This window comes from Aulostomus chinensis, chromosome 4, assembly GCF_037954235.1.
Source record: "Aulostomus chinensis isolate RoL2024-O1b breed Wild chromosome 4, RoL_Achi_v1.0, whole genome shotgun sequence".
NCBI lineage: Eukaryota > Metazoa > Chordata > Actinopteri > Syngnathiformes > Aulostomidae > Aulostomus > Aulostomus chinensis.
In genome coordinates, this window is record NC_141323.1 from 20,698,626 (window position 1) to 20,720,682 (window position 22,057).

The following is a 22,057-nucleotide window of genomic DNA, read 5'->3' on the forward strand; positions in this document are numbered from 1 at the left end:
GAAGTAGACAGATTGCAGATGCAGTACTTTTCTCTAGATGACATCAACATTCTTTTCTTTGTATTGACAGGACACCTATTTGGTGTTGTAAAAAGACCGTGAGGCTGTTGCACATCACATTTTTTTTGAGGTTGTAAAGTGTGTGAAATGGATATAGAGCCCATGTGTGTCAGAGTCAAGGGCTTACTGCCATACCACTCTGAACACACCCGATCTCGTCTGATCTCGGAAGCTAAGCAGGGTCGGGCCTGGTTAGTACTTGGATGGAAGACCGCCTGGGAATACCAGGTGCTGTAAGCTTTTTTATTTCTTTGTGAGGAAAGGGCAGCTTTGAGTCTTTGGGGACCAGCATGAGCGAGCTTCCCTCACACACCTTTTCTTGAAGCGCCCTCCACAGCTTTCGAATGGAATGTCATGCAGTGTGTAATTTGAAGTAGACAGATTGCAGATGCAGTACTTTTCTCTAGATGACATCAACATTCTTTTCTTTGTATTGACAGGACAACTATTTGGTGTGTAAAAAGACCGTGAGGCTGTTGCACATCACATTTTTTTGAGGTTGTAAAGTGAGTGAAATGGATATAGAGCCCATGTGTGTGAGAGTCAAGGGCTTACGGCCATACCATTCTGAACTCGTCTGATCGCGGAAGTTAAGCAAGGTCGGGCCTGGATAGTACTTGGATGGGAGACCGCCTGGAAATACCAGTTGCTGTAAGCTTTTTGGTTTCATTGTGAGGAAAGGGCAGCTTTGAGTGTTTGGGGACCAGCATGAGCGAGCTTCCTTCACACACCTTTTCTTGAAGCGCCATTCTGCAGCTTTGAAATGGAATGTCATGCAGCGTGTAATTTGAAGTAGACAGATGGCAGATGCAGTACTTTTCTCTAGATGACATCAACATTCTTTTCTTTTATCGACAGGACACCTATTTGGCGTGTGAAAAGACCGTGAGGCTGTTGCACGTCACTTTTTTTCTAAGGTTGTAAAGTGAGTGAAATGGATATAGAGCCCAGGTGTGTAAGAGTCAAGGGCTTACGGCCATACCACTCTGAACACGCCCGATCTCGTCTGATCTCGAAGCTTAGCAGGGTCGGGCCTGGTTAGTACTTGGATGGAAGACTGCCTGGGAATACCAGGTGCTGTAAGCTTTTTTGTTTCATTGTGAGGAAAGGGCCGCTTTGAGTCTTTGGGGACCAGCATGAGCGAGCTTCCCTCACACACCTTTTCTTGTAGCGCCCTCTGCAGCTTTGGAATGGAATTTCATGCAGTGGTTAATTTGAAGAAGACAGATGGCAGATGCAGTACTTTTCTCTCGATGACATCAACATTCTTTTCTTTTATTGACAGGACACCGATTTGGCGTGTGAAAAGACCCTGAGGCTGTTGGGCATCACTTTTTTTCTGAGGTTGTAAAGTGTGTGAAATGGATATAGAGCCCATGTGTGTGAGAGTCAAGGGCTTACGGCCATACCACTCTGAACACGCCCGATCTCGTCTGATCTCGGAAGCTTAGCAGGGTCGGGCCTTGTTAGTACTTGGATGGGAGACCGCCTGGGAATACCAGGTGCTGTAAGCTTTTTTGTTTCATTGTGAGGAAAGGGCAGCTTTGAGTGTTTGGGGACCAGCATGAGCGAGCTTCCCTCACACACCTTTTCTTGAAGCGCCCTCCACAGCTTTCGAATGGAATGTCATGCAGTGTGTAATTTGAAGTAGACAGATTGCAGATGCAGTACTTTTCTCTAGATGACATCAACATTCTTTTCTTTGTATTGACAGGACACCTATTTGGTGTGTAAAAAGACCGTGAGGCTGTTGCACATCACAGTTTTTTTGAGGTTGTAAAGTGAGTGAAATGGATTTAGAGCCCATGTGTGTGAGAGTCAATGGCTTACGGCCATACCACTTTGAACACGCCCGATCTCGTCTGATCTCGAAAGCTTAGCAGGGTCGGGCCTGGTTAGTACTTGGATGGGAGACCGCCTGGGAATACCAGGTGCTGTAAGCTTTTTTATTTCTTTGTGAGGAAAGGGCAGCTTTGAGTCTTTGGGGACCAGCATGAGCGAGCTTCCCTCACACACCTTTTCTTGAAGCGCCCTCCACAGCTTTGGAATGGAATGTCATGCAGTGGTTAATTTGAAGTAGACAGATGGCAGATGCAGTACTTTTCTCTAGATGACATCAACATTCTTTTCTTTTATTGACAGGACACCTATTTGGCGTGTGAAAAGACCCTGAGGCTTTTGCGCTTCACTTTTTTTCTGAGGTTGTAAAGTGAGTGAAATGGATATAGAGCCCATGTGTGTAAGAGTCAAGGGCTTACGGCCATACCACTCTGAACACGCCCGATCTCGTCTGATCTCGGAAGCTAAGCAGGGTCGGGCCTGGTTAGTACTTGGATGGGAGACCGCCTGGGAATACCAGGTGCTGTAAGCTTTTTTGTTTCATTGTGAGGAAAGGGCAGCTTTGAGTGTTTGGGGACCAGCATGAGCGAACTTCCCTCACACACCTTTTCTTGAAGCGCCCTCCACAGCTTTCGAATGGAATGTCATGCAGTGTGTAATTTGAAGTAGACAGATTGCAGATGCAGTACTTTTCTCTAGATGACATCAACATTCTTTTCTTTGTATTGACAGGACAACTATTTGGTGTGTAAAAAGGCCGTGAGCCTGTTGCACATCACATTTTTTTTGAGGTTGTAAAGTGAGTGAAATGGATATAGAGCCCATGTGTGTGAGAGTCAAGGGCTTACGGCCATACCACTCTGAACACGCCCGATCTCGTCTGATCTCGGAAGCTTAGCAGGGTCGGGCCTGGTTAGTACTTGGATGGAAGACCGCCTGGGAATACCAGGTGCTGTAAGCTTTTTTGTTTCATTGTGAGGAAAGGGCCGCTTTGAGACTTTGGGGACCAGCATGAGCGAGCTTCCCTCACACACCTTTTCTTGAAGGGCCCTCTGCAGCTTTGGAATGGAATTTCATGCAGTGGTTAATTTGAAGAAGACAGATGGCAGATGCAGTACTTTTCTCTCGATGACATCAACATTCTTTTGTTTTATTGACAGGACACCGATTTGGCGTGTGAAAAGACCCTGAGGCTGTTGCGCATCACTTTTTTTCTGAGGTTGTAAAGTGTGTGAAATGGATATAGAGCCCATGTGTGTGAGAGTCAAGGGCTTACGGCCATACCACTCTGAACACGCCCGATCTCGTCTGATCTCGGAAGCTAAGCAGGGTTGGGCCTGGTTAGTACTTGGATGGGAGACCGCCTGGGAATACCAGGTGCTGTAAGCTTTTTTGTTTCATTGTGAGGAAAGGGCAGCTTTGAGTGTTTGGGGACCAGCATGAGCGAGCTTCCCTCACACACCTTTTCTTGAAGTGCCCTCCACAGCTTTGGAATGGAATGTCATGCAGTGGTTAATTTGAAGTAGACAGATGGCAGATGCAGTACTTTTCTCTAGATGACATCAACATTCTTTTCTTTTATTGACAGGACACCGATTTGGCGTGTGAAAAGACCCTGAGGCTGTTGCGCATAACTTTTTTTCTGAGGTTGTAAATTGTGTGAAATGGATATAGAGCCCATGTGTGTCAGAGTCAAAGGCTTATGGCCATACTACTCTGAACACGCCCGATCTCGTCTGATCTCGGAAGCCAAGCAGGGTCGGGCCTGGTTAGTACTTGGATGGAAGACCGCCTGGGAATACCAGGTGCTGTAAGCTTTTTTATTTCTTTGTGAGGAAAGGGCAGCTTTGAGTCGTTGGGGACCAGCATGAGCGAGCTTCCCTCACACACCTTTTCTTGAAGTGCCCTCCAAAGCTTTCGAATGGAATGTCATGCAGTGTGTAATTTGAAGTAGACAGATTGCAGATGCAGTACTTTTCTCTAGATGACATCAACATTTTTTTCTTTGTATTGACAGGACAACTATTTGGTGTGTAAAAAGACCGTGAGGCTGTTGCACATCACATTTTTTTTGAGGTTGTAAAGTGATGAAATGGATATAGAGCCCATGTGTGTGAGAGTCAAGGGCTTACGGCCATACCACTCTGAACACGCCCGATCTCGTCTGATCTCGGAAGCTTAGCAGGGTCGGGCCTGGTTAGTACTTGGATGGAAGACCGCCTGGGAATACCAGGTGCTGTAAGCTTTTTTGTTTCATTGTGAGGAAAGGGCCGCTTTGAGTCTTTGGGGACCAGCATGAGCGAGCTTCCCTCACACACCTTTTCTTGAAGCGCCCTCTGCAGCTTTGGAATGGAATTTCATGCAGTGGTTAATTTGAAGAAGACAGATGGCAGATGCAGTACTTTTCTCTCGATGACATCAACATTCTTTTCTTTTATTGACAGGACACCGATTTGGCGTGTGAAAAGACCCTGAGGCTGTTGCGCATCACTTTTTTTCTGAGGTTGTAAATTGTGTGAAATGGATATAGAGCCCATGTGTGTCAGAGTCAAAGGCTTATGGCCATACTACTCTGAACACGCCCGATCTCGTCTGATCTCGGAAGCTTAGCAGGGTCGGGCCTGGTTAGTACTTGGATGGAAGACCGCCTGGGAATACCAGGTGCTGTAAGCTTTTTTATTTCTTTGTGAGGAAAGGGCAGCTTTGAGTCTTTGGGGACCAGCATGAGCGAGCTTCCCTCACACACCTTTTCTTGAAGTGCCCTCCACAGCTTTCGAATGGAATGTCATGCAGTGTGTAATTTGAAGTAGACAGATTGCAGATGCAGTACTTTTCTCTAGATGACATCAACATTTTTTTCTTTGTATTGACAGGACAACTATTTGGTGTGTAAAAAGACCGTGAGGCTGTTGCACATCACATTTTTTTTGAGGTTGTAAAGTGAGTGAAATGGATATAGAGCCCATGTGTGTGAGAGTCAAGGGCTTACGGCCATACCACTCTGAACACGCCCGATCTCGTCTGATCTCGGAAGCTTAGCAGGGTCGGGCCTGGTTAGTACTTGGATGGAAGACCGCCTGGGAATACCAGGTGCTGAAAGCTTATTGTTTCATTGTGAGGAAAGGGCCGCTTTGAGTCTTTGGGGACCAGCATGAGCGAGCTTCCCTCACACACCTTTTCTTGAAGCGCCCGCTGCAGCTTTGGAATGGATTTTCATGCAGTGGTTAATTTGAAGAAGCCAGATGTCAGATGCAGTACTTTTCTCTCGATGACATCAACATTCTTTTCTTTTATTGACAGGACACCGATTTGGCGTGTGAAAAGACCCTGAGGCTTTTGCGCATCACTTTTTTTCTGAGGTTGTAAAGTGTGTGAAATGGATATAGAGCCCATGTGTGTCAGAGTCAAGGGCTTACGGCCATACCACTCTGAACACGCCCGTTCTCGTCTGATCTCGGAAGCTAAGCAGGGTCGGGACTGGTTAGTACTTGGATGGAAGACCGCCTGGGAATACCAGATGCTGTAAGCTTTTTTGTTTCTTTGTGAGGAAAGGGCCGCTTTGAGTCTTTGGGGACCAGCATGAGCGAGCTTCCCTCACACACCTTTTCTTGAAGCACCCTCCGCAGCTTTGGAATGGAATGTCATGCAGTGGTTAATTTGAAGAAGACAGATGGCAGATGCAGTACTTTTCTCTCGATGACATCAACATTCTTTTCTTTTATTGACAGGACACGTATTTGGCGTGTGAAAAGACCCTGAGGCTGTTGCGCATCACTTTTTTTCTGAGGTTGTAAAGTGTGTGAAATGGATATAGAGCCCATGTGTGTCAGAGTCAAGGGCTTACGGCCATACCACTCTGAACACGCCAGATCTCGTATGATCTTGGAAGTTAAGTAGGGTCGGGCCTGGTTAGTACTTGGATGGGAGACCGCCTGGGAATACCAGGTGCTGTAAGCTTTTTTGTTTCATTGTGAGGAAAGGGCAGCTTTGAGTGTTTGGGGACCAGCATGAGCGAGCTTCCCTCACACACCTTTTCTTGAAGCGCCCTCCACAGCTTTCGAATGGAATGTCATGCAGTGTGTAATTTGAAGTAGACAGATTGCAGATGCAGTACTTTTCTCGAGATGACATCAACATTCTTTTCTTTATATTGACAGGACAACTATTTGGTGTGTAAAAAGACCGTGAGGCTGTTGCACATCACATTTTTTTTGAGGTTGTAAAGTGAGTGAAATGGATTTAGAGCCCATGTGTGTGAGAGTCAAGGGCTTACGGCCATACCACTCTGAACACGCCCGATCTCGTCTGATCTCGGAAGCTTAGCAGGGTCGGGCCTGGTTAGTACTTGGATGGGAGACCGCCTGGGAATACCAGGTGCTGTAAGCTTTTTTGTTTCATTGTGAGGAAAGGGCCGCTTTGAGTCTTTGGGGACCAGCATGAGCGAGCTTCCCTCACACACCTTTTCTTGAAGCGCCCTCTGCAGCTTTGGAATGGAATTTCATGCAGTGGTTAATTTGAAGAAGACAGATGGCAGATGCAGTACTTTTCTCTCGATGACATCAACATTCTTTTCTTTTATAGACATGACACCGATTTGGCGTGTGAAAAGACCCTGAGGCTGTTGCGCATCACTTTTTTTCTGAGGTTGTAAATTGTGTTAAATGGATATAGAGCCCATGTGTGTCAGCGTCAAGGGCTTACGGCCATACCACTCTGAACACACCCGATCTCGTCTGATCTCGGAAGCTAAGCAGGGTCGGGCCTGGTTAGTACTTGGATGGAAGACCGCCTGGGAATACCAGGTGCTGTAAGCTTTTTTATTTCTTTGTGAGGAAAGGGCAGCTTTGAGTCTTTGGGGACCAGCATGAGCGAGCTTCCCTCACACACCTTTTCTTGAAGCGCCCTCCACAGCTTTCGAATGGAATGTCATGCAGTGTGTAATTTGAAGTAGACAGATTGCAGATGCAGTACTTTTCTCTAGATGACATCAACATTCTTTTCTTTGTATTGACAGGACAACTATTTGGTGTGTAAAAAGACCGTGAGGCTGTTGCACATCACATTTTTTTGAGGTTGTAAAGTGAGTGAAATGGATATAGAGCCCATGTGTGTGAGAGTCAAGGGCTTACGGCCATACCATTCTGAACTCGTCTGATCGCGGAAGCTTAGCAGGGTCGGGACTGGATAGTACTTGGATGGGAGACCGCCTGGAAATACCAGTTGCTGTAAGCTTTTTGGTTTCATTGTGAGGAAAGGGCAGCTTTGAGTGTTTGGGGACCAGCATGAGCGAGCTTCCCTCACACACCTTTTCTTGAAGCGCCCTCCACAGCTTTCGAATGGAATGTCATGCAGTGTGTAATTTGAAGTAGACAGATTGCAGATGCAGTACTTTTCTCTAGATGACATCAACATTTTTTTCTTTGGATTGACAGGACACGTATTTGGCGTGTGAAAAGACCCTGAGGCTGTTGCGCATCACTTTTTTTCTGAGGTTGTAAAGTGTGTGAAATGGATATAGAGCCCATGTGTGTGAGAGTCAAGAGCTTACGGCCATACCACTCTGAACACGCCCGATCTCGTCTGATCTCGGAAGCTTAGCAGGGTCGGGCCTGGTTAGTACTTGGATGGAAGACCGCCTGGGAATACCAGGTGCTGTAAGCTTTTTTGTTTCATTGTGAGGAAAGGGCCGCTTTGAGTCTTTGGGGACCAGCATGAGCGAGCTTCCCTCACACACCTTTTCTTGAAGCGCCCTCTGCAGCTTTGGAATGGAATTTCATGCAGTGGTTAATTTGAAGAAGACAGATGGCAGATGCAGTACTTTTCTCTCGATGACATCAACATTCTTTTCTTTTATTGACAGGACACCGATTTGGCGTGTGAAAAGACCCTGAGGCTGTTGCGCATCACTTTTTTTCTGAGGTTGTAAATTGTGTGAAATGGATATAGAGCCCATGTGTGTCAGAGTCAAAGGCTTATGGCCATACTACTCTGAACACGCCCGATCTCGTCTGATCTCGGAAGCTCAGCAGGGTCGGGCCTGGTTAGTACTTGGATGGGAGACCGCCTGGGAATACCAGGTGCTGTAAGCTTTTTTGTTTCATTGTGAGGAAAGGGCAGCTTTGAGTGTTTGGGGACCAGCATGAGCGAGCTTCCCTCACACACCTTTTCTTGAAGCGCCCTCCACAGCTTTCGAATGGAATGTCATGCAGTGTGTAATTTGAAGTAGACAGATTGCAGATGCAGTACTTTTCTCTAGATGACATCAACATTTTTTTCTTTATATTGACAGGAAAACTATTTGGTGTGTAAAAAGACCGTGAGGCTGTTGCACATCACATTTTTTTTGAGGTTGTAAAGTGAGTGAAATGGATATAGAGCCCAAGTGTGTGAGAGTCAAGGGCTTACGGCCATACCACTCTGAACACGCCCGATCTCGTCTGATCTCGGAAGCTTAGCAGGGTCGGGCCTGGTTAGTACTTGGATGGAAGACCGCCTGGGAATACCAGGTGCTGTAAGCTTTTTTGTTTCATTGTGAGGAAAGGGCCGCTTTGAGTCTTTGGGGACCAGCATGAGCGAGCTTCCCTCACACACCTTTTCTTGAAGCGCCCTCTGCAGCTTTGGAATGGAATTTCATGCAGTGGTTAATTTGAAGAAGACAGATGGCAGATGCAGTACTTTTCTCTCGATGACATCAACATTCTTTTCTTTTATTGACAGGACACCGATTTGGCGTGTGAAAAGACCCTGAGGCTGTTGCGCATCCCTTTTTTTCTGAGGTTGTAAATTGTGTGAAATGGATATAGAGCCCATGTGTGTGAGAGTCAAGGGCTTATGGCCATACTACTCTGAACACGCCCGATCTCGTCTGATCTCGGAAGCCAAGCAGGGTCGGGCCTGGTTAGTACTTGGATGGAAGACCGCCTGGGAATACCAGGTGCTGTAAGCTTTTTTATTTCTTTGTGAGGAAAGGGCAGCTTTGAGTCTTTGGGGACCAGCATGAGCGAGCTTCCCTCACACACCTTTTCTTGAAGTGCCCTCCACAGCTTTCGAATGGAATGTCATGCAGTGTGTAATTTGAAGTAGACAGATTGCAGATGCAGTACTTTTCTCTAGATGACATCAACATTTTTTTCTTTGGATTGACAGGACACGTATTTGGCGTGTGAAAAGACCCTGAGGCTGTTGCGCATCACTTTTTTTCTGAGGTTGTAAAGTGTGTGAAATGGATATAGAGCCCATGTGTGTGAGAGTCAAGAGCTTACGGCCATACCACTCTGAACACGCCCGATCTCGTCTGATCTCGGAAGCTTAGCAGGGTCGGGCCTGGTTAGTACTTGGATGGAAGACCGCCTGGGAATACCAGGTGCTGTAAGCTTTTTTGTTTGATTGTGAGGAAAGGGCCGCTTTGAGACTTTGGGGACCAGCATGAGCGAGCTTCCCTCACACACCTTTTCTTGAAGGGCCCTCTGCAGCTTTGGAATGGAATTTCATGCAGTGGTTAATTTGAAGAAGACAGATGGCAGATGCAGTACTTTTCTCTCAATTACATCAACATTCTTTTGTTTTATTGACAGGACACCGATTTGGCGTGTGAAAAGACCCTGAGGCTGTTGCGCATCACTTTTTTTTCTGAGGTTGTAAAGTGTGTGAAATGGATATAGAGCCCATGTGTGTGAGAGTCAAGAGCTTACGGCCATACCACTCTGAACACGCCCGATCTCGTCTGATCTCGGAAGCTAAGCGGGGTTTGGCCTGGATAGTACTTGGATGGGAGACTGCCTGGGAATACCAGGTGCTGTAAGCTTTTTTGTTTCATTGTGAGGAAAGTGCAGCTTTGAGTGTTTGGGGACCAGCATGAGCGAGCTTCCCTCACACACCTTTTCTTGAAGTGCCCTCCACAGCTTTCGAATGGAATGTCATGCAGTGTGTAATATGAAGTAGAGAGATTGCAGATGCAGTACTTTTCTCTAGATGACATCAACATTTTTTTCTTTGTATTGACAGGACAACTATTTGGTGTGTAAAAAGACCGTGATGCTGTTGCACATCACATTTTTTTTGAGGTTGTAAAGTGAGTGAAATGGATATAGAGCCCATGTGTGTGAGAGTCAAGGGCTTACGGCCATACCACTCTGAACACGCCCGATCTCGTCTGATCTCGGAAGCTTAGCAGGGTCGGGCCTGGTTAGTACTTGGATGGAAGACCGCCTGGGAATACCAGGTGCTGTAAGCTTTTTTGTTTCATTGTGAGGAAAGGGCCGCTTTGAGTCTTTGGGGACCAGCATGAGCGAGCTTCCCTCACACACCTTTTCTTGAAGCGCCCTCTGCAGCTTTGGAATGGAATTTCATGCAGTGGTTAATTTGAAGAAGACAGATGGCAGATGCAGTACTTTTCTCTCGATGACATCAACATTCTTTTCTTTTATTGACAGGACACGTATTTGGCGTGTGAAAAGACCCTGAGGCTGTTGCGCATCACTTTTTTTCTGAGGTTGTAAATTGTGTGAAATGGATATAGAGCCCATGTGTGTCAGAGTCAAGGGCTTACGGTCATACCACTCTGAACACGCCCGATCTCGTCTGATCTCGGAAGCTGAGCAGGGTCGGGCCTGGTTAGTACTTGGATGGAAGACTGCCTGGGAATACCAGGTGCTGTAAGCTTTTTTATTTCTTTGTGAGGAAAGGGCAGCTTTGAGTCTTTTTGGGACCAGCATGAGCGAGCTTCCCTCACACACCTTTTCTTGAAGCGCCCTCCACAGCTTTGGAATGGAATGTCATGCAGTGGTTAATTTGAAGTAGACAGATGGCAGATGCAGTACTTTTCTCTAGATGACATCAACATTCTTTTCTTTTATTGACAGGACACCTATTTGGCGTGTGAAAAGACCCTGAGGCTTTTGCGCTTCACTTTTTTTCTGAGGTTGTAAAGTGAGTGAAATGGATATAGAGCCCATGTGTGTAAGAGTCAAGGGCTTACGGCCATACCACTCTGAACACGCCCGATCTTGTCTGATCTCGGAAGCTAAGCAGGGTCGGGCCTGGTTAGTACTTGGATGGGAGACCGCCTGGGAATACCAGGTGCTGTAAGCTTTTTTGTTTCATTGTGAGGAAAGGGCAGCTTTGAGGTTTTGGGGACCAGCATGAGCGAACTTCCCTCACACACCTTTTCTTGAAGCGCCCTCCACAGCTTTCGAATGGAATGTCATGCAGTGTGTAATTTGAAGTAGACAGATTGCAGATGCAGTACTTTTCTCTAGATGACATCAACATTCTTTTCTTTGTATTGAAAGGACAACTATTTGGTGTGTAAAAAGGCGGTGAGGCTGTTGCACATCACATTTTTTTTGAGGTTGTAAAGTAAGTGAAATGGATATAGAGCCCATGTGTGTGAGAGTCAAGGGCTTACGGCCATACCACTCTGAACACGCCCGATCTCGTCTGATCTCGGAAGCTTAGCAGGGTCGGGCCTGGTTAGTACTTGGATGGAAGACCGCCTGGGAATACCAGGTGCTGTAAGCTTTTTTGTTTGATTGTGAGGAAAGGGCCGCTTTGAGACTTTGGGGACCAGCATGAGCGAGCTTCCCTCACACACCTTTTCTTGAAGGGCCCTCTGCAGCTTTGGAATGGAATTTCATGCAGTGGTTAATTTGAAGAAGACAGATGGCAGATGCAGTACTTTTCTCTCGATGACATCAACATTCTTTTGTTTTATTGACAGGACACCGATTTGGCGTGTGAAAAGACCCTGAGGCTGTTGCGCATCACTTTTTTTCTGAGGTTGTAAAGTGTGTGAAATGGATATAGAGCCCATGTGTGTGAGAGTCAAGAGCTTACGGCCATACCACTCTGAACACGCCCGATCTCGTCTGATCTCGGAAGCTAAGCAGGGTTGGGCCTGGTTAGTACTTGGATGGGAGACCGCCTGGGAATACCAGGTGCTGTAAGCTTTTTTGTTTCATTGTGAGGAAAGGGCAGCTTTGAGTGTTTGGGGACCAGCATGAGCGAGCTTCCCTCACACACCTTTTCTTGAAGCGCCCTCCACAGCTTTGGAATGGAATGTCATGCAGTGGTTAATTTGAAGTAGACAGATGGCAGATGCAGTACTTTTCTCTAGATGACATCAACATTCTTTTCTTTTATTGACAGGACACGTATTTGGCGTGTGAAAAGACCCTGAGGCTGTTGCGCATCACTTTTTTTCTGAGGTTGTAAATTGTGTGAAATGGATATAGAGCCCATGTGTGTGAGAGTCAAGGGCTTATGGCCATACTAGTCTGAACACGCCCGATCTCGTCTGATCTCGGAAGCCAAGCAGGGTCGGGCCTGGTTAGTACTTGGATGGAAGACCGCCTGGGAATACCAGGTGCTGTAAGCTTTTTTATTTCTTTGTGAGGAAAGGGCAGCTTTGAGTCTTTGGGGACCAGCATGAGCGAGCTTCCCTCACACACCTTTTCTTGAAGGGCCCTCTGCAGCTTTGGAATGGAATTTCATGCAGTGGTTAATTTGAAGAAGACAGATGGCAGATGCAGTACTTTTCTCTCAATTACATCAACATTCTTTTGTTTTATTGACAGGACACCGATTTGGCGTGTGAAAAGACCCTGAGGCTGTTGCGCATCACTTTTTTTTCTGAGGTTGTAAAGTGTGTGAAATGAATATAGAGCCCATGTGTGTGAGAGTCAAGAGCTTACGGCCATACCACTCTGAACACGCCCGATCTCGTCTGATCTCGGAAGCTAAGCGGGGTTGGGCCTGGATAGTACTTGGATGGGAGACTGCCTGGGAATACCAGGTGCTGTAAGCTTTTTTGTTTCATTGTGAGGAAAGTGCAGCTTTGAGTGTTTGGGGACCAGCATGAGCGAGCTTCCCTCACACACCTTTTCTTGAAGTGCCCTCCACAGCTTTCGAATGGAATGTCATGCAGTGTGTAATATGAAGTAGAGAGATTGCAGATGCAGTACTTTTCTCTAGATGACATCAACATTTTTTTCTTTGTATTGACAGGACAACTATTTGGTGTGTAAAAAGACCGTGATGCTGTTGCACATCACATTTTTTTTGAGGTTGTAAAGTGAGTGAAATGGATATAGAGCCCATGTTTGTGAGAGTCAAGGGCTTACGGCCATACCACTCTGAACACGCATGCGCCAATCAGACGGTACGCTGACAGCACGACACACGGAGGTCGCGGACTCCGCTTTTCCCATTTCTTTCGTTTTTTTCAGCCTTTTTCATTGTTCTTCCTTATTTTCCGTGCATTTTTGGTTCGTTTTTAGAGTGAACATTTTTTCCCCCCGACAGTTTTTATACTGATCGGGGGAGGTCAATTTGAGTTTTTTTTTTCCTAATGGAAAACTTTCGGACGGACCAAATGGATTTGAACTCTGCAAACGGATTTCAGATTACGAGCATGGAAAACGGACTTGACATAAACGCACAAACAGGTGAAGAAAATGAAAAATGGTTGCTTGTTAAAAGAAACAATCAGAAACGAAACATGAAGAAGTCGGAAGGAAAACTGCCGGAGGGAAATGCGAGAGCGGCTTCCGCAGCGACAGCGGGGGAAAGACGGCGAGCAGCGGCTGATTCAGAGGAGATGAGCGCTGGAGCCGGTCCACAGGCAACGAGAGCTGGTGGCCTGAAGAACAGAGCTGAAGACGTGGTTCCGAGAAGACCTGGGCAGCGAGGAGCTACTGGAGAGGCGGCGGAGAGTGAGAGAGAATTGGCGGCGGAAAGAGATGCGGCGTCTGGTGGGGAAAGGCAGCTGCAGCAGCGACATGGAGCGGCGAAATCTGCGGGTGGCGACCACAAGTATGACAGAGAACTGACGGTCAGTGTTGAGGTAACTGGGCAGGATGAAGTCCCAGTTCTCGAATTAATGAGATGCATAAGAGCACTGTGTGGAGGTTTAATAGCCTGTAGGGCGACAGGGCCGCAGAAATATGAAATTACCATGTCACACATCAAAGGGAAAGAGAGAATCCTAGATGGTTTCAAAATTGGGGACAACACAGTGCATGTCAAAGATCTGTGTAATGATGAACTCATGGTTTCTTTTTTAAGCTTACCAGCTTACATCAGAGATGAGGAAATTTTACAAAAGCTAGAAGGGTGGGGAGTCTCAGCTGCATCAACTATAAGGAGGAGGATGTGGCCGGGTACGCAAATTGCTGATGGGACGCGGTTTCTCAAAGTAAAGTTTACAGATAAAGTCCAATCTCTGCCTTATTCAGCACGGTTTGACACAGCAATGGGACCGGAATATTTCAGGGTCATACATGATAGGCAGGCTAGGGTGTGTAGGATGTGCCTCCAGCCGGGGCACATCCTAAGGGACTGTCCTGAGTTCTCCTGCCATAAGTGTGGTGTCCAGGGGCATTATGCAAGGGAGTGCAACAGGAAACCTAATAAGATACAGAAATGTGAGGTGTGTTGGAACAAAATTGATGAATGTAATTGTAATTATAGTGATGAGGATATTGTGGTGGAATCTGGATCTGAGGAGCTGTACAGTGAGATGGAAGGTTTAAGTGAGGGAGGAACGGAGGATGAGGAGGAAGATGACGAGGTGGGTAGTGGCGCCGCCAAGCAGGCTGCTGGTGAGGGTTACGCCCCTCAGAGAACCCAGAGCCCTCCTAAAGTGGTGCAGAGCCCAGGCACAAGGCTTGGTTCAAGTCTGAATGACATGAGCACTGACTCAGGCCCACAGCAGAGAGGAAAGGATGGAGGAGGAAACGGGTCCGAAAAGGAGCCGGAGCCTTCTCAACTCCTGGAATCAATGGAGGTGGGGGATACCCCAAGAGAATTGCAGCCGGCGGCAGCCACATCCACCAGGGTACCTACCTTAAATGTGCCCTCCACCTTCCCTCCTCAGAGTAGATCAAACAGTGACTCGGAAATGGACTTTGCCACAATAAAAAATATTCGGAAAAAGCACACCTCAATAAAAGATGCTGCGATGAAGAAAAAACAGAAGAAAGAAGGAGGGAGAGGTAAAAAATCTTGAGGGAAAATTGGCTGTTTAAAGGTTTTTTTGGTCTGACCATGTTTCTGCTGCACTCCCTTAATGTCAATGGACTCCGCACTTATGGCAGGATGACCGCCATTTTACTTAAAAGCAAGTGTGACATTCTCTGCTTACAGGAGACAAGGTGGGAAGGGGATAGCGTGGCGGCAGCAAGCAAAATGTGGGAAGGAGATGTCTTTTTTAGCAACGGCACAAGTAAATCTTGTGGCGTAGCTATTTTAGTAAAAAAGACTATAAGTACCAATAGCAAGTTAATATATCATGACAAGAAAGGTAGAATACTTATTATAGATGTTTGCATAAACAATAGAACATACAGAATTGTTAACATATATGCCAGTAACTGTGAAAAGGAAAGGAAAATGTTTCTAAATAGTATAAGCAGATGGATAGATCATAGAACCATAATAATAGGAGATTTCAATATCGCATTAACTAAGGATGATATATCAATTAACAATGTATACAAGAATGACACAAGCAGAACTGAGCTATATAATTTAATGAATATTCACAATTTGACAGATGTATGGAGAATTCACAACCCATTCAAGAAAGAGTACTCCAGAAGACAGGTTGTGCAGGGAAAAATGAAACAAGCCAGAATAGATTTATGTCTAGCGGCCCCTGAAGCAACAAAACAGATCAATAAAATACAATATAATTATAACGCATGGAGTGATCACGCAACAATTGAGTGTTACTTGGGTGCTGCAGGAGGTTTCAGGGGGGGAGGTACCTGGTGCCTCAACTCCAGCCTCCTGGCAGATTCAACTTACGTTAAAAAAATCACAAAACTGCTTGATTATGCAAAAATTGAAATGAAAATAGAAAATAATTTTATAGAAAAGTGGGAAATTCTAAAGCAAAGAATTAAAAGAAGTAGTATAAATTATAGTAAAGAGAAAAAGTGGAGAGAGGAGCTGGAAGAAAATCGACTAAGAAAATTAATCAATCATGAAATAGCATTATTTGATAAAGAACCTAACAGAAACACAGAAAACTATGAATTATATAAAGCAAAACTAGGAAACATAGAAAAAATAAAATGCAGAGGTGCAATGATAAGAAGCAGAGTTAAAAATTTAGTAGAAGGAGAAAAATGCACCGCATATTTTTTGGGGCTCGAAAAGCAAAAACAAAACAAAACTATAATAGAAAAAATCAACGATATAACTGGAAAAGAATATGACGATCAAGAAAATATACTAAGAGTAACTACAGAGTTTTATAAAGAATTATTTGATAATGGATATAGCAATAGCGAAGAGGTAGACAAGTTGTTATCAAATATCCAAACTAGTATTTCAGTGGAGGATAAGGAATGGTCTGATGCACAAATTACTATTAATGAGATAAAGACGGCAATAGATAGCTTAAATAAAAACAAAAGTCCAGGGGTAGATGGTTTAACAGCAGAATTTTATATTTGTTTCAAAGAGCAGATAGCTCCCCTGTTGCTGTCATTGTACCACTCAATGGAACGGGAACAGAGAACATCCAATACATTCACCGCAGGAATAATTTCACTTATCTACAAAAATAAAGGTTCAAAACAGGATATAACAAACTATAGACCAATAAGTTTACTCAATACAGATTACAAGATACTGACCAAAACACTGGCAAACAGGCTTAAACTTACAATAGGAACCATTATTGGTAATACACAGGCATACGGCATACCAGATAGAGACATCATAGATACGATCCTTACAATAAAGGATACCGTCAGGACAATGGCAGCACAGGGGGGGTATCTGCTCGGAATTGATTTGGAGAAAGCATTCGACAGAGTAGAACATCTTTTCTTATATAAAACTTTAAAAAGATTTGGATACGGTGAAGGCTTTATTAGATGGATTAAATTATTATACGATAACGCATACAGTCAAATAAAGATAAATGGACAACTAACAGAAAAGATCAAATTAAAAAGATCGGTAAGGCAAGGATGCCCGCTTTCAGCTCTTTTATACAGTATTGTTGCTGAGCCACTAGCTTTAAGTATAATGAATGATAAGAATATTATAGGTATAAAAACATATAGAGACAAAGTCGTTAAAATAGCACAATTTGCGGATGATATCAATATAATGTTTAAAAATGAAGAAAATTTAAATTATATTATAAAACATCTAGAAAGATATGAAAAAGCATCAGGAGCTAAGGTTAACAGAAATAAGTCAGAAATGATGGAATTCGGTAAAAATAGTTTAAAAAATAATTGGGGTTTTAGCACTAAAGAATACAGGAAAATACTGGGTGTATACATTGGTAAAAATGAAGGGGAAGCCAGGGACTTAGGGTGGAGAGAACTTGTAAAAAAGGTAGAAAATACACTTAATTTATGGAGAAGTAGGGGTTTAAGCCTGAGAGGAAAGGTAATTGTCATCAATGCCTTAATACTGTCAAAAATTAATCATGTTTTGGGGGCCTGTGAGCTACCGCAGTGGGCACTAAATTCGCTCAATGAAGCGATCTCCTCCTTCCTTTGGAGGGGAAAGGGAAATTCGATCGCTCATCGGGTGATAATTGCTAATAAAAGGGAGGGGGGATTAGGACTAATTGACATCAGTGCAAAAAAAGATGCACTCAGGGCCAAATTAGTTAGAAATTTTCTCGATTCGAACAGGCAGTACCCCTGGGAGGACACAATGGCGGGCTACCTGGCTGAGTACGGGGAGGGGGAGAAACTCCCTCTTTATCACCTCCTTCCTGGGAAAAGCCATGGCTCGCTACCGATGTTCTACCAGGAGGTGCTAGAGGCATGGGGCAAATTCCTGCCCCACCTCAGGCCTAAGTGCAGTCAGAAAAGTCATGTGCTGCAGTTACCTTTTCTCGAAAGCACCTTTTTCACACACAATGGTAGGACACTTAAATGCAGGGCACTTCAGCAACATAATATAACAAGGGTCGGTCAAGTGGTGGGGGAAAGGGGTCTGTTCAGTCTCAGGAAAGTCACAACCCAACTCAAAAAAACAGGGACACCGTGCAGAAAGGATTACCTAAATGGACTAGGTAACAAAATCAACAGAAACATAACCTCACTGTGGAGAAACTTAATCATCACGGACAAATCGAGAGCAGACCCCGAACTCCCACCGCTTGAGCTTGTCACACAGTACACAGGGAAAGAGCTGTCACAGGTGAAAACAAAGGACTGGTACACCATAGGGATTAACTCAATTAAACGCACTCCAAAAGCAGAAAAACACTGGGCACAATTATTCAAGGGAATACCGATAGGAAAAATCTGGCAAAACCTTAACATACCTTACATGGACAGCAATACTTTCAAGCTAGAATTAAATATCAGACACAGGAGAATTTTCACAGGAATCAAATTACACCAGATTAATAAGGAAAACTACAGTAGGACATGCCAAATCTGCAATAAAGAACCGGAAGACCAGGAGCATCTATTCATCAACTGCAAGGAATCGGATAAATTCAGGAATTTCATCAGGATGCTACTGCAAGAGCACTGCAATTTCAGTTTGACAGATGAAACACTATGGACATGGACTCTTCTCTTTGGTACAACACTGAAACAAAAGGATCAGAACAGGACTCTCATAAATACCATACTCACTTTTGCAAAAAAATCAATATGGACAACTAGAAACTACGCTCTCTATGAAAAGAAGAAAATAAACATATTTGGGGTTTTTTACACAACACTCTTGACGCACCTACAAATCTTACATGACATGGACAAGGATATTTTTGAAAACACTTTCTGCAGGAAAAACACATTTTTCAACATAGCAAATGGCAAAATTGAAATAAACAAGATTGACAATGGTATGTTTTCTCTTCAAATTCCCAGCTAAGTAGTCTCTTTTTTTTATAAAGCAAAGTATTTTTCAAATTTAATAAAGGGGTGAGCAAATTGGGTGGTTTATGTTTTTGGTGTGTTTAACATTTCATTTTGATAAAATTTCATTTAAAAAAAAAAAAAAATTGTGTGTGTGACACTTCACGACAGGAATTTGTTCTTTTTAGTCCCATGAGTTTTTTTTGTCTCTCTTTAATTTTTATTTATTTTTTTTTGGAATGACCTGCATTGCTCCAGTGGCTGTAGGCACATAGTGTTGGTTTATTTGTCTAAATTTAACTTAATTAAAAAAAAAAAAAAAAAACTCTGATGGTGTTTTCATCAAGTTCGAGGTGTATCAAGGGTGGGGTTTTTTTTTTTGGTAAGATTTCTTTCCTGAAGGAATTTATTTTTTATATAATTGTTAAATTTTGTCATGTAAATAAGAATGTACAGTTGGTAAAAATGTATGATGTATTTTTGATAATAAAAGACAAAAAAAAAAAAAAACAAAAACAAAAACACGCCCGATCTCGTCTGATCTCGGAAGCTTAGCAGGGTCGGGCCTGGTTAGTACTTGGATGGAAGACCGCCTGGGAATACCAGGTGCTGTAAGCTTTTTTGTTTCATTGTGAGGAAAGGGCCGCTTTGAGTCTTTGGGGACCAGCATGAGCGAGCTTCCCTCACACACCTTTTCTTGAAGCGCCCTCTGCAGCTTTGGAATGGAATTTCATGCAGTGGTTAATTTGAAGAAGACAGATGGCAGATGCAGTACTTTTCTCTCGATGACATCAACATTCTTTTCTTTTATTGACAGGACACGTATTTGGCGTGTGAAAAGACCCTGAGGCTGTTGCGCATCACTTTTTTTCTGAGGTTGTAAATTGTGTGAAATGGATATAGAGCCCATGTGTGTCAGAGTCAAGGGCTTACGGTCATACCACTCTGAACACGCCCGATCTCGTCTGATCTCGGAAGCTGAGCAGGGTCGGGCCTGGTTAGTACTTGGATGGAAGACTGCCTGGGAATACCAGGTGCTGTAAGCTTTTTTATTTCTTTGTGAGGAAAGGGCAGCTTTGAGTCTTTGGGGACCAGCATGAGCGAGCTTCCCTCACACACCTTTTCTTGAAGCGCCCTCCACAGCTTTGGAATGGAATGTCATGCAGTGGTTAATTTGAAGTAGACAGATGGCAGATGCAGTACTTTTCTCTAGATGACATCAACATTCTTTTCTTTTATTGACAGGACACCTATTTGGCGTGTGAAAAGACCCTGAGGCTTTTGCGCTTCACTTTTTTTCTGAGGTTGTAAAGTGAGTGAAATGGATATAGAGCCCATGTGTGTAAGAGTCAAGGGCTTACGGCCATACCACTCTGAACACGCCCGATCTCGTCTGATCTCGGAAGCTAAGCAGGGTTGGGCCTGGTTAGTACTTGGATGGGAGACCCCCTGGGAATACCAGGTTCTGTAAGCTTTTTTGTTTCATTGTGAGGAAAGGGCAGCTTTGAGTGTTTGGGGACCAGCATGAGCGAACTTCCCTCACACACCTTTTCTTGATGCGCCCTCCACAGCTTTCGAATGGAATGTCATGCAGTGTGTAATTTGAAGTAGACAGATTGCAGATGCAGTACTTTTCTCTAGATGACATCAACATTCTTTTCTTTGTATTGAAAGGACAACTATTTGGTGTGTAAAAAGGCCGTGAGGCTGTTGCACATCACATTTTTTTTGAGGTTGTAAAGTAAGTGAAATGGATATAGAGCCCATGTGTGTGAGAGTCAAGGGCTTACGGCCATACCACTCTGAACACGCCCGATCTCGTCTGATCTCGGAAGCTTAGCAGGGTCGGGCCTGGTTAGTACTTGGATGGAAGACCGCCTGGGAATACCAGGTGCTGTAAGCTTTTTTGTTTCATTGTGAGGAAAGGGCCGCTTTGAGACTTTGGGGACCAGCATGAGCGAGCTTCCCTCACACACCTTTTCTTGAAGGGCCCTCTGCAGCTTTGGAATGGAATTTCATGCAGTGGTTAATTTGAAGAAGACAGATGGCAGATGCAGTACTTTTCTCTCGATGACATCAACATTCTTTTGTTTTATTGACAGGACACCGATTTGGCGTGTGAAAAGACCCTGAGGCTGTTGCGCATCACTTTTTTTCTGAGGTTGTAAAGTGTGTGAAATGGATATAGAGCCCATGTGTGTGAGAGTCAAGAGCTTACGGCCATACCACTCTGAACACGCCCGATCTCGTCTGATCTCGGAAGCTAAGCAGGGTTGGGCCTGGTTAGTACTTGGATGGGAGACCGCCTGGGGATTACCAGGTGCTGTAAGCTTTTTTGTTTCATTGTGAGGAAAGGGCAGCTTTGAGTGTTTGGGGACCAGCATGAGCGAGCTTCCCTCACACACCTTTTCTTGAAGCGCCCTCCACAGCTTTCGAATGGAATGTCATGCAGTGTGTAATTTGAAGTAGACAGATTGCAGATGCAGTACTTTTCTCTAGATGACATCAACATTTTTTTCTTTGGATTGACAGGACAACTATTTGGTGTGTAAAAAGACCGTGAGGCTGTTGCACATCACATTTTTTTTGAGGTTGTAAAGTGAGTGAAATGGATATAGAGCCCATGTGTGTGAGAGTCAAGGGCTTACGGCCATACCACTCTGAACACGCCCGATCTCGTCTGATCTCGGAAGCTTAGCAGGGTCGGGCCTGGTTAGTACTTGGATGGAAGACCGCCTGGGAATACCAGGTGCTGTAAGCTTTTTTGTTTCATTGTGAGGAAAGGGCCGCTTTGAGTCTTTGGGGACCAGCATGAGCGAGCTTCCCTCACACACCTTTTCTTGAAGCGCCCTCTGCAGCTTTGGAATGGAATTTCATGCAGTGGTTAATTTGAAGAAGACAGATGGCAGATGCAGTACTTTTCTCTCGATGACATCAACATTCTTTTCTTTTATTGACAGGACACCGATTTGGCGTGTGAAAAGACCCTGAGGCTGTTGCGCATCACTTTTTTTCTGAGGTTGTAAATTGTGTGAAATGGATATAGAGCCCATGTGTGTGAGAGTCAAGGGCTTACGGCCATAGCACTCTGAACACGCCCGATCTCATCTGATCTCGGAAGCTTAGCAGGGTCGGGCCTGGTTAGTACTTGGATGGAAGACCGCCTGGGAATACCAGGTGCTGAAAGCTTATTGTTTCATTGTGAGGAAAGGGCCGCTTTGAGTCTTTGGGGACCAGCATGAGCGAGCTTCCCTCACACACCTTTTCTTGAAGCGCCCGCTGCAGCTTTGGAATGGATTTTCATGCAGTGG

The 22,057-nt window shown here is 44.6% G+C and overlaps 1 long non-coding RNA gene, 32 other non-coding genes and 2 pseudogenes across 33 annotated transcripts in view; all 35 read left to right on the plus strand.

Annotated features, from left to right (window-relative positions):
- The window catches only part of LOC147262968 (uncharacterized), a 355,221-nt gene that overhangs the window by 74,878 nt on the left and 258,286 nt on the right, over positions 1–22,057 (plus strand). The window lies entirely within an intron of this gene.
- LOC147262994 (5S ribosomal RNA) lies at positions 182–300 on the plus strand. The gene has a single exon (XR_015113023.1). It is a non-coding gene; the product is annotated as a 5S ribosomal RNA (ribosomal RNA).
- LOC147262995 (5S ribosomal RNA) lies at positions 1,029–1,146 on the plus strand (annotated as a pseudogene).
- On the plus strand, positions 1,456–1,574 carry LOC147262996 (5S ribosomal RNA). Its single transcript, XR_015114698.1, has one exon. It is a non-coding gene; the product is annotated as a 5S ribosomal RNA (ribosomal RNA).
- LOC147262997 (5S ribosomal RNA) lies at positions 1,885–2,003 on the plus strand. Its single transcript, XR_015114834.1, has one exon. It is a non-coding gene; the product is annotated as a 5S ribosomal RNA (ribosomal RNA).
- On the plus strand, positions 2,313–2,431 carry LOC147262998 (5S ribosomal RNA). The gene has a single exon (XR_015113250.1). It is a non-coding gene; the product is annotated as a 5S ribosomal RNA (ribosomal RNA).
- On the plus strand, positions 2,742–2,860 carry LOC147262999 (5S ribosomal RNA). The gene has a single exon (XR_015113638.1). It is a non-coding gene; the product is annotated as a 5S ribosomal RNA (ribosomal RNA).
- LOC147263000 (5S ribosomal RNA) lies at positions 3,170–3,288 on the plus strand. The gene has a single exon (XR_015113853.1). It is a non-coding gene; the product is annotated as a 5S ribosomal RNA (ribosomal RNA).
- LOC147263001 (5S ribosomal RNA) lies at positions 3,598–3,716 on the plus strand. The gene has a single exon (XR_015114324.1). It is a non-coding gene; the product is annotated as a 5S ribosomal RNA (ribosomal RNA).
- LOC147263002 (5S ribosomal RNA) lies at positions 4,026–4,144 on the plus strand. The gene has a single exon (XR_015113639.1). It is a non-coding gene; the product is annotated as a 5S ribosomal RNA (ribosomal RNA).
- Positions 4,454–4,572, plus strand: LOC147263003 (5S ribosomal RNA). Its single transcript, XR_015115008.1, has one exon. It is a non-coding gene; the product is annotated as a 5S ribosomal RNA (ribosomal RNA).
- LOC147263004 (5S ribosomal RNA) lies at positions 4,883–5,001 on the plus strand. Its single transcript, XR_015115204.1, has one exon. It is a non-coding gene; the product is annotated as a 5S ribosomal RNA (ribosomal RNA).
- Positions 5,310–5,428, plus strand: LOC147263005 (5S ribosomal RNA). Its single transcript, XR_015115276.1, has one exon. It is a non-coding gene; the product is annotated as a 5S ribosomal RNA (ribosomal RNA).
- Positions 5,738–5,856, plus strand: LOC147263006 (5S ribosomal RNA). Its single transcript, XR_015114893.1, has one exon. It is a non-coding gene; the product is annotated as a 5S ribosomal RNA (ribosomal RNA).
- LOC147263007 (5S ribosomal RNA) lies at positions 6,167–6,285 on the plus strand. Its single transcript, XR_015113081.1, has one exon. It is a non-coding gene; the product is annotated as a 5S ribosomal RNA (ribosomal RNA).
- LOC147263008 (5S ribosomal RNA) lies at positions 6,595–6,713 on the plus strand. The gene has a single exon (XR_015115142.1). It is a non-coding gene; the product is annotated as a 5S ribosomal RNA (ribosomal RNA).
- On the plus strand, positions 7,442–7,560 carry LOC147263009 (5S ribosomal RNA). The gene has a single exon (XR_015113640.1). It is a non-coding gene; the product is annotated as a 5S ribosomal RNA (ribosomal RNA).
- Positions 7,870–7,988, plus strand: LOC147263010 (5S ribosomal RNA). The gene has a single exon (XR_015114421.1). It is a non-coding gene; the product is annotated as a 5S ribosomal RNA (ribosomal RNA).
- Positions 8,299–8,417, plus strand: LOC147263011 (5S ribosomal RNA). The gene has a single exon (XR_015113641.1). It is a non-coding gene; the product is annotated as a 5S ribosomal RNA (ribosomal RNA).
- Positions 8,727–8,845, plus strand: LOC147263012 (5S ribosomal RNA). Its single transcript, XR_015114326.1, has one exon. It is a non-coding gene; the product is annotated as a 5S ribosomal RNA (ribosomal RNA).
- LOC147263013 (5S ribosomal RNA) lies at positions 9,156–9,274 on the plus strand. The gene has a single exon (XR_015113642.1). It is a non-coding gene; the product is annotated as a 5S ribosomal RNA (ribosomal RNA).
- LOC147263014 (5S ribosomal RNA) lies at positions 9,585–9,703 on the plus strand. Its single transcript, XR_015114559.1, has one exon. It is a non-coding gene; the product is annotated as a 5S ribosomal RNA (ribosomal RNA).
- On the plus strand, positions 10,014–10,132 carry LOC147263015 (5S ribosomal RNA). The gene has a single exon (XR_015113644.1). It is a non-coding gene; the product is annotated as a 5S ribosomal RNA (ribosomal RNA).
- LOC147263016 (5S ribosomal RNA) lies at positions 10,442–10,560 on the plus strand. The gene has a single exon (XR_015115091.1). It is a non-coding gene; the product is annotated as a 5S ribosomal RNA (ribosomal RNA).
- On the plus strand, positions 10,871–10,989 carry LOC147263017 (5S ribosomal RNA). Its single transcript, XR_015112954.1, has one exon. It is a non-coding gene; the product is annotated as a 5S ribosomal RNA (ribosomal RNA).
- On the plus strand, positions 11,300–11,418 carry LOC147263018 (5S ribosomal RNA). The gene has a single exon (XR_015113645.1). It is a non-coding gene; the product is annotated as a 5S ribosomal RNA (ribosomal RNA).
- Positions 11,728–11,846, plus strand: LOC147263019 (5S ribosomal RNA). The gene has a single exon (XR_015113964.1). It is a non-coding gene; the product is annotated as a 5S ribosomal RNA (ribosomal RNA).
- On the plus strand, positions 12,156–12,274 carry LOC147263020 (5S ribosomal RNA). The gene has a single exon (XR_015115324.1). It is a non-coding gene; the product is annotated as a 5S ribosomal RNA (ribosomal RNA).
- Positions 12,585–12,703, plus strand: LOC147263021 (5S ribosomal RNA). Its single transcript, XR_015112951.1, has one exon. It is a non-coding gene; the product is annotated as a 5S ribosomal RNA (ribosomal RNA).
- LOC147263022 (5S ribosomal RNA) lies at positions 19,674–19,792 on the plus strand. The gene has a single exon (XR_015115092.1). It is a non-coding gene; the product is annotated as a 5S ribosomal RNA (ribosomal RNA).
- On the plus strand, positions 20,102–20,220 carry LOC147263023 (5S ribosomal RNA). Its single transcript, XR_015112949.1, has one exon. It is a non-coding gene; the product is annotated as a 5S ribosomal RNA (ribosomal RNA).
- LOC147263024 (5S ribosomal RNA) lies at positions 20,531–20,649 on the plus strand. The gene has a single exon (XR_015113646.1). It is a non-coding gene; the product is annotated as a 5S ribosomal RNA (ribosomal RNA).
- On the plus strand, positions 20,959–21,078 carry LOC147263025 (5S ribosomal RNA). Its single transcript, XR_015113560.1, has one exon. It is a non-coding gene; the product is annotated as a 5S ribosomal RNA (ribosomal RNA).
- On the plus strand, positions 21,389–21,507 carry LOC147263026 (5S ribosomal RNA). The gene has a single exon (XR_015113647.1). It is a non-coding gene; the product is annotated as a 5S ribosomal RNA (ribosomal RNA).
- LOC147263027 (5S ribosomal RNA) lies at positions 21,817–21,935 on the plus strand (annotated as a pseudogene).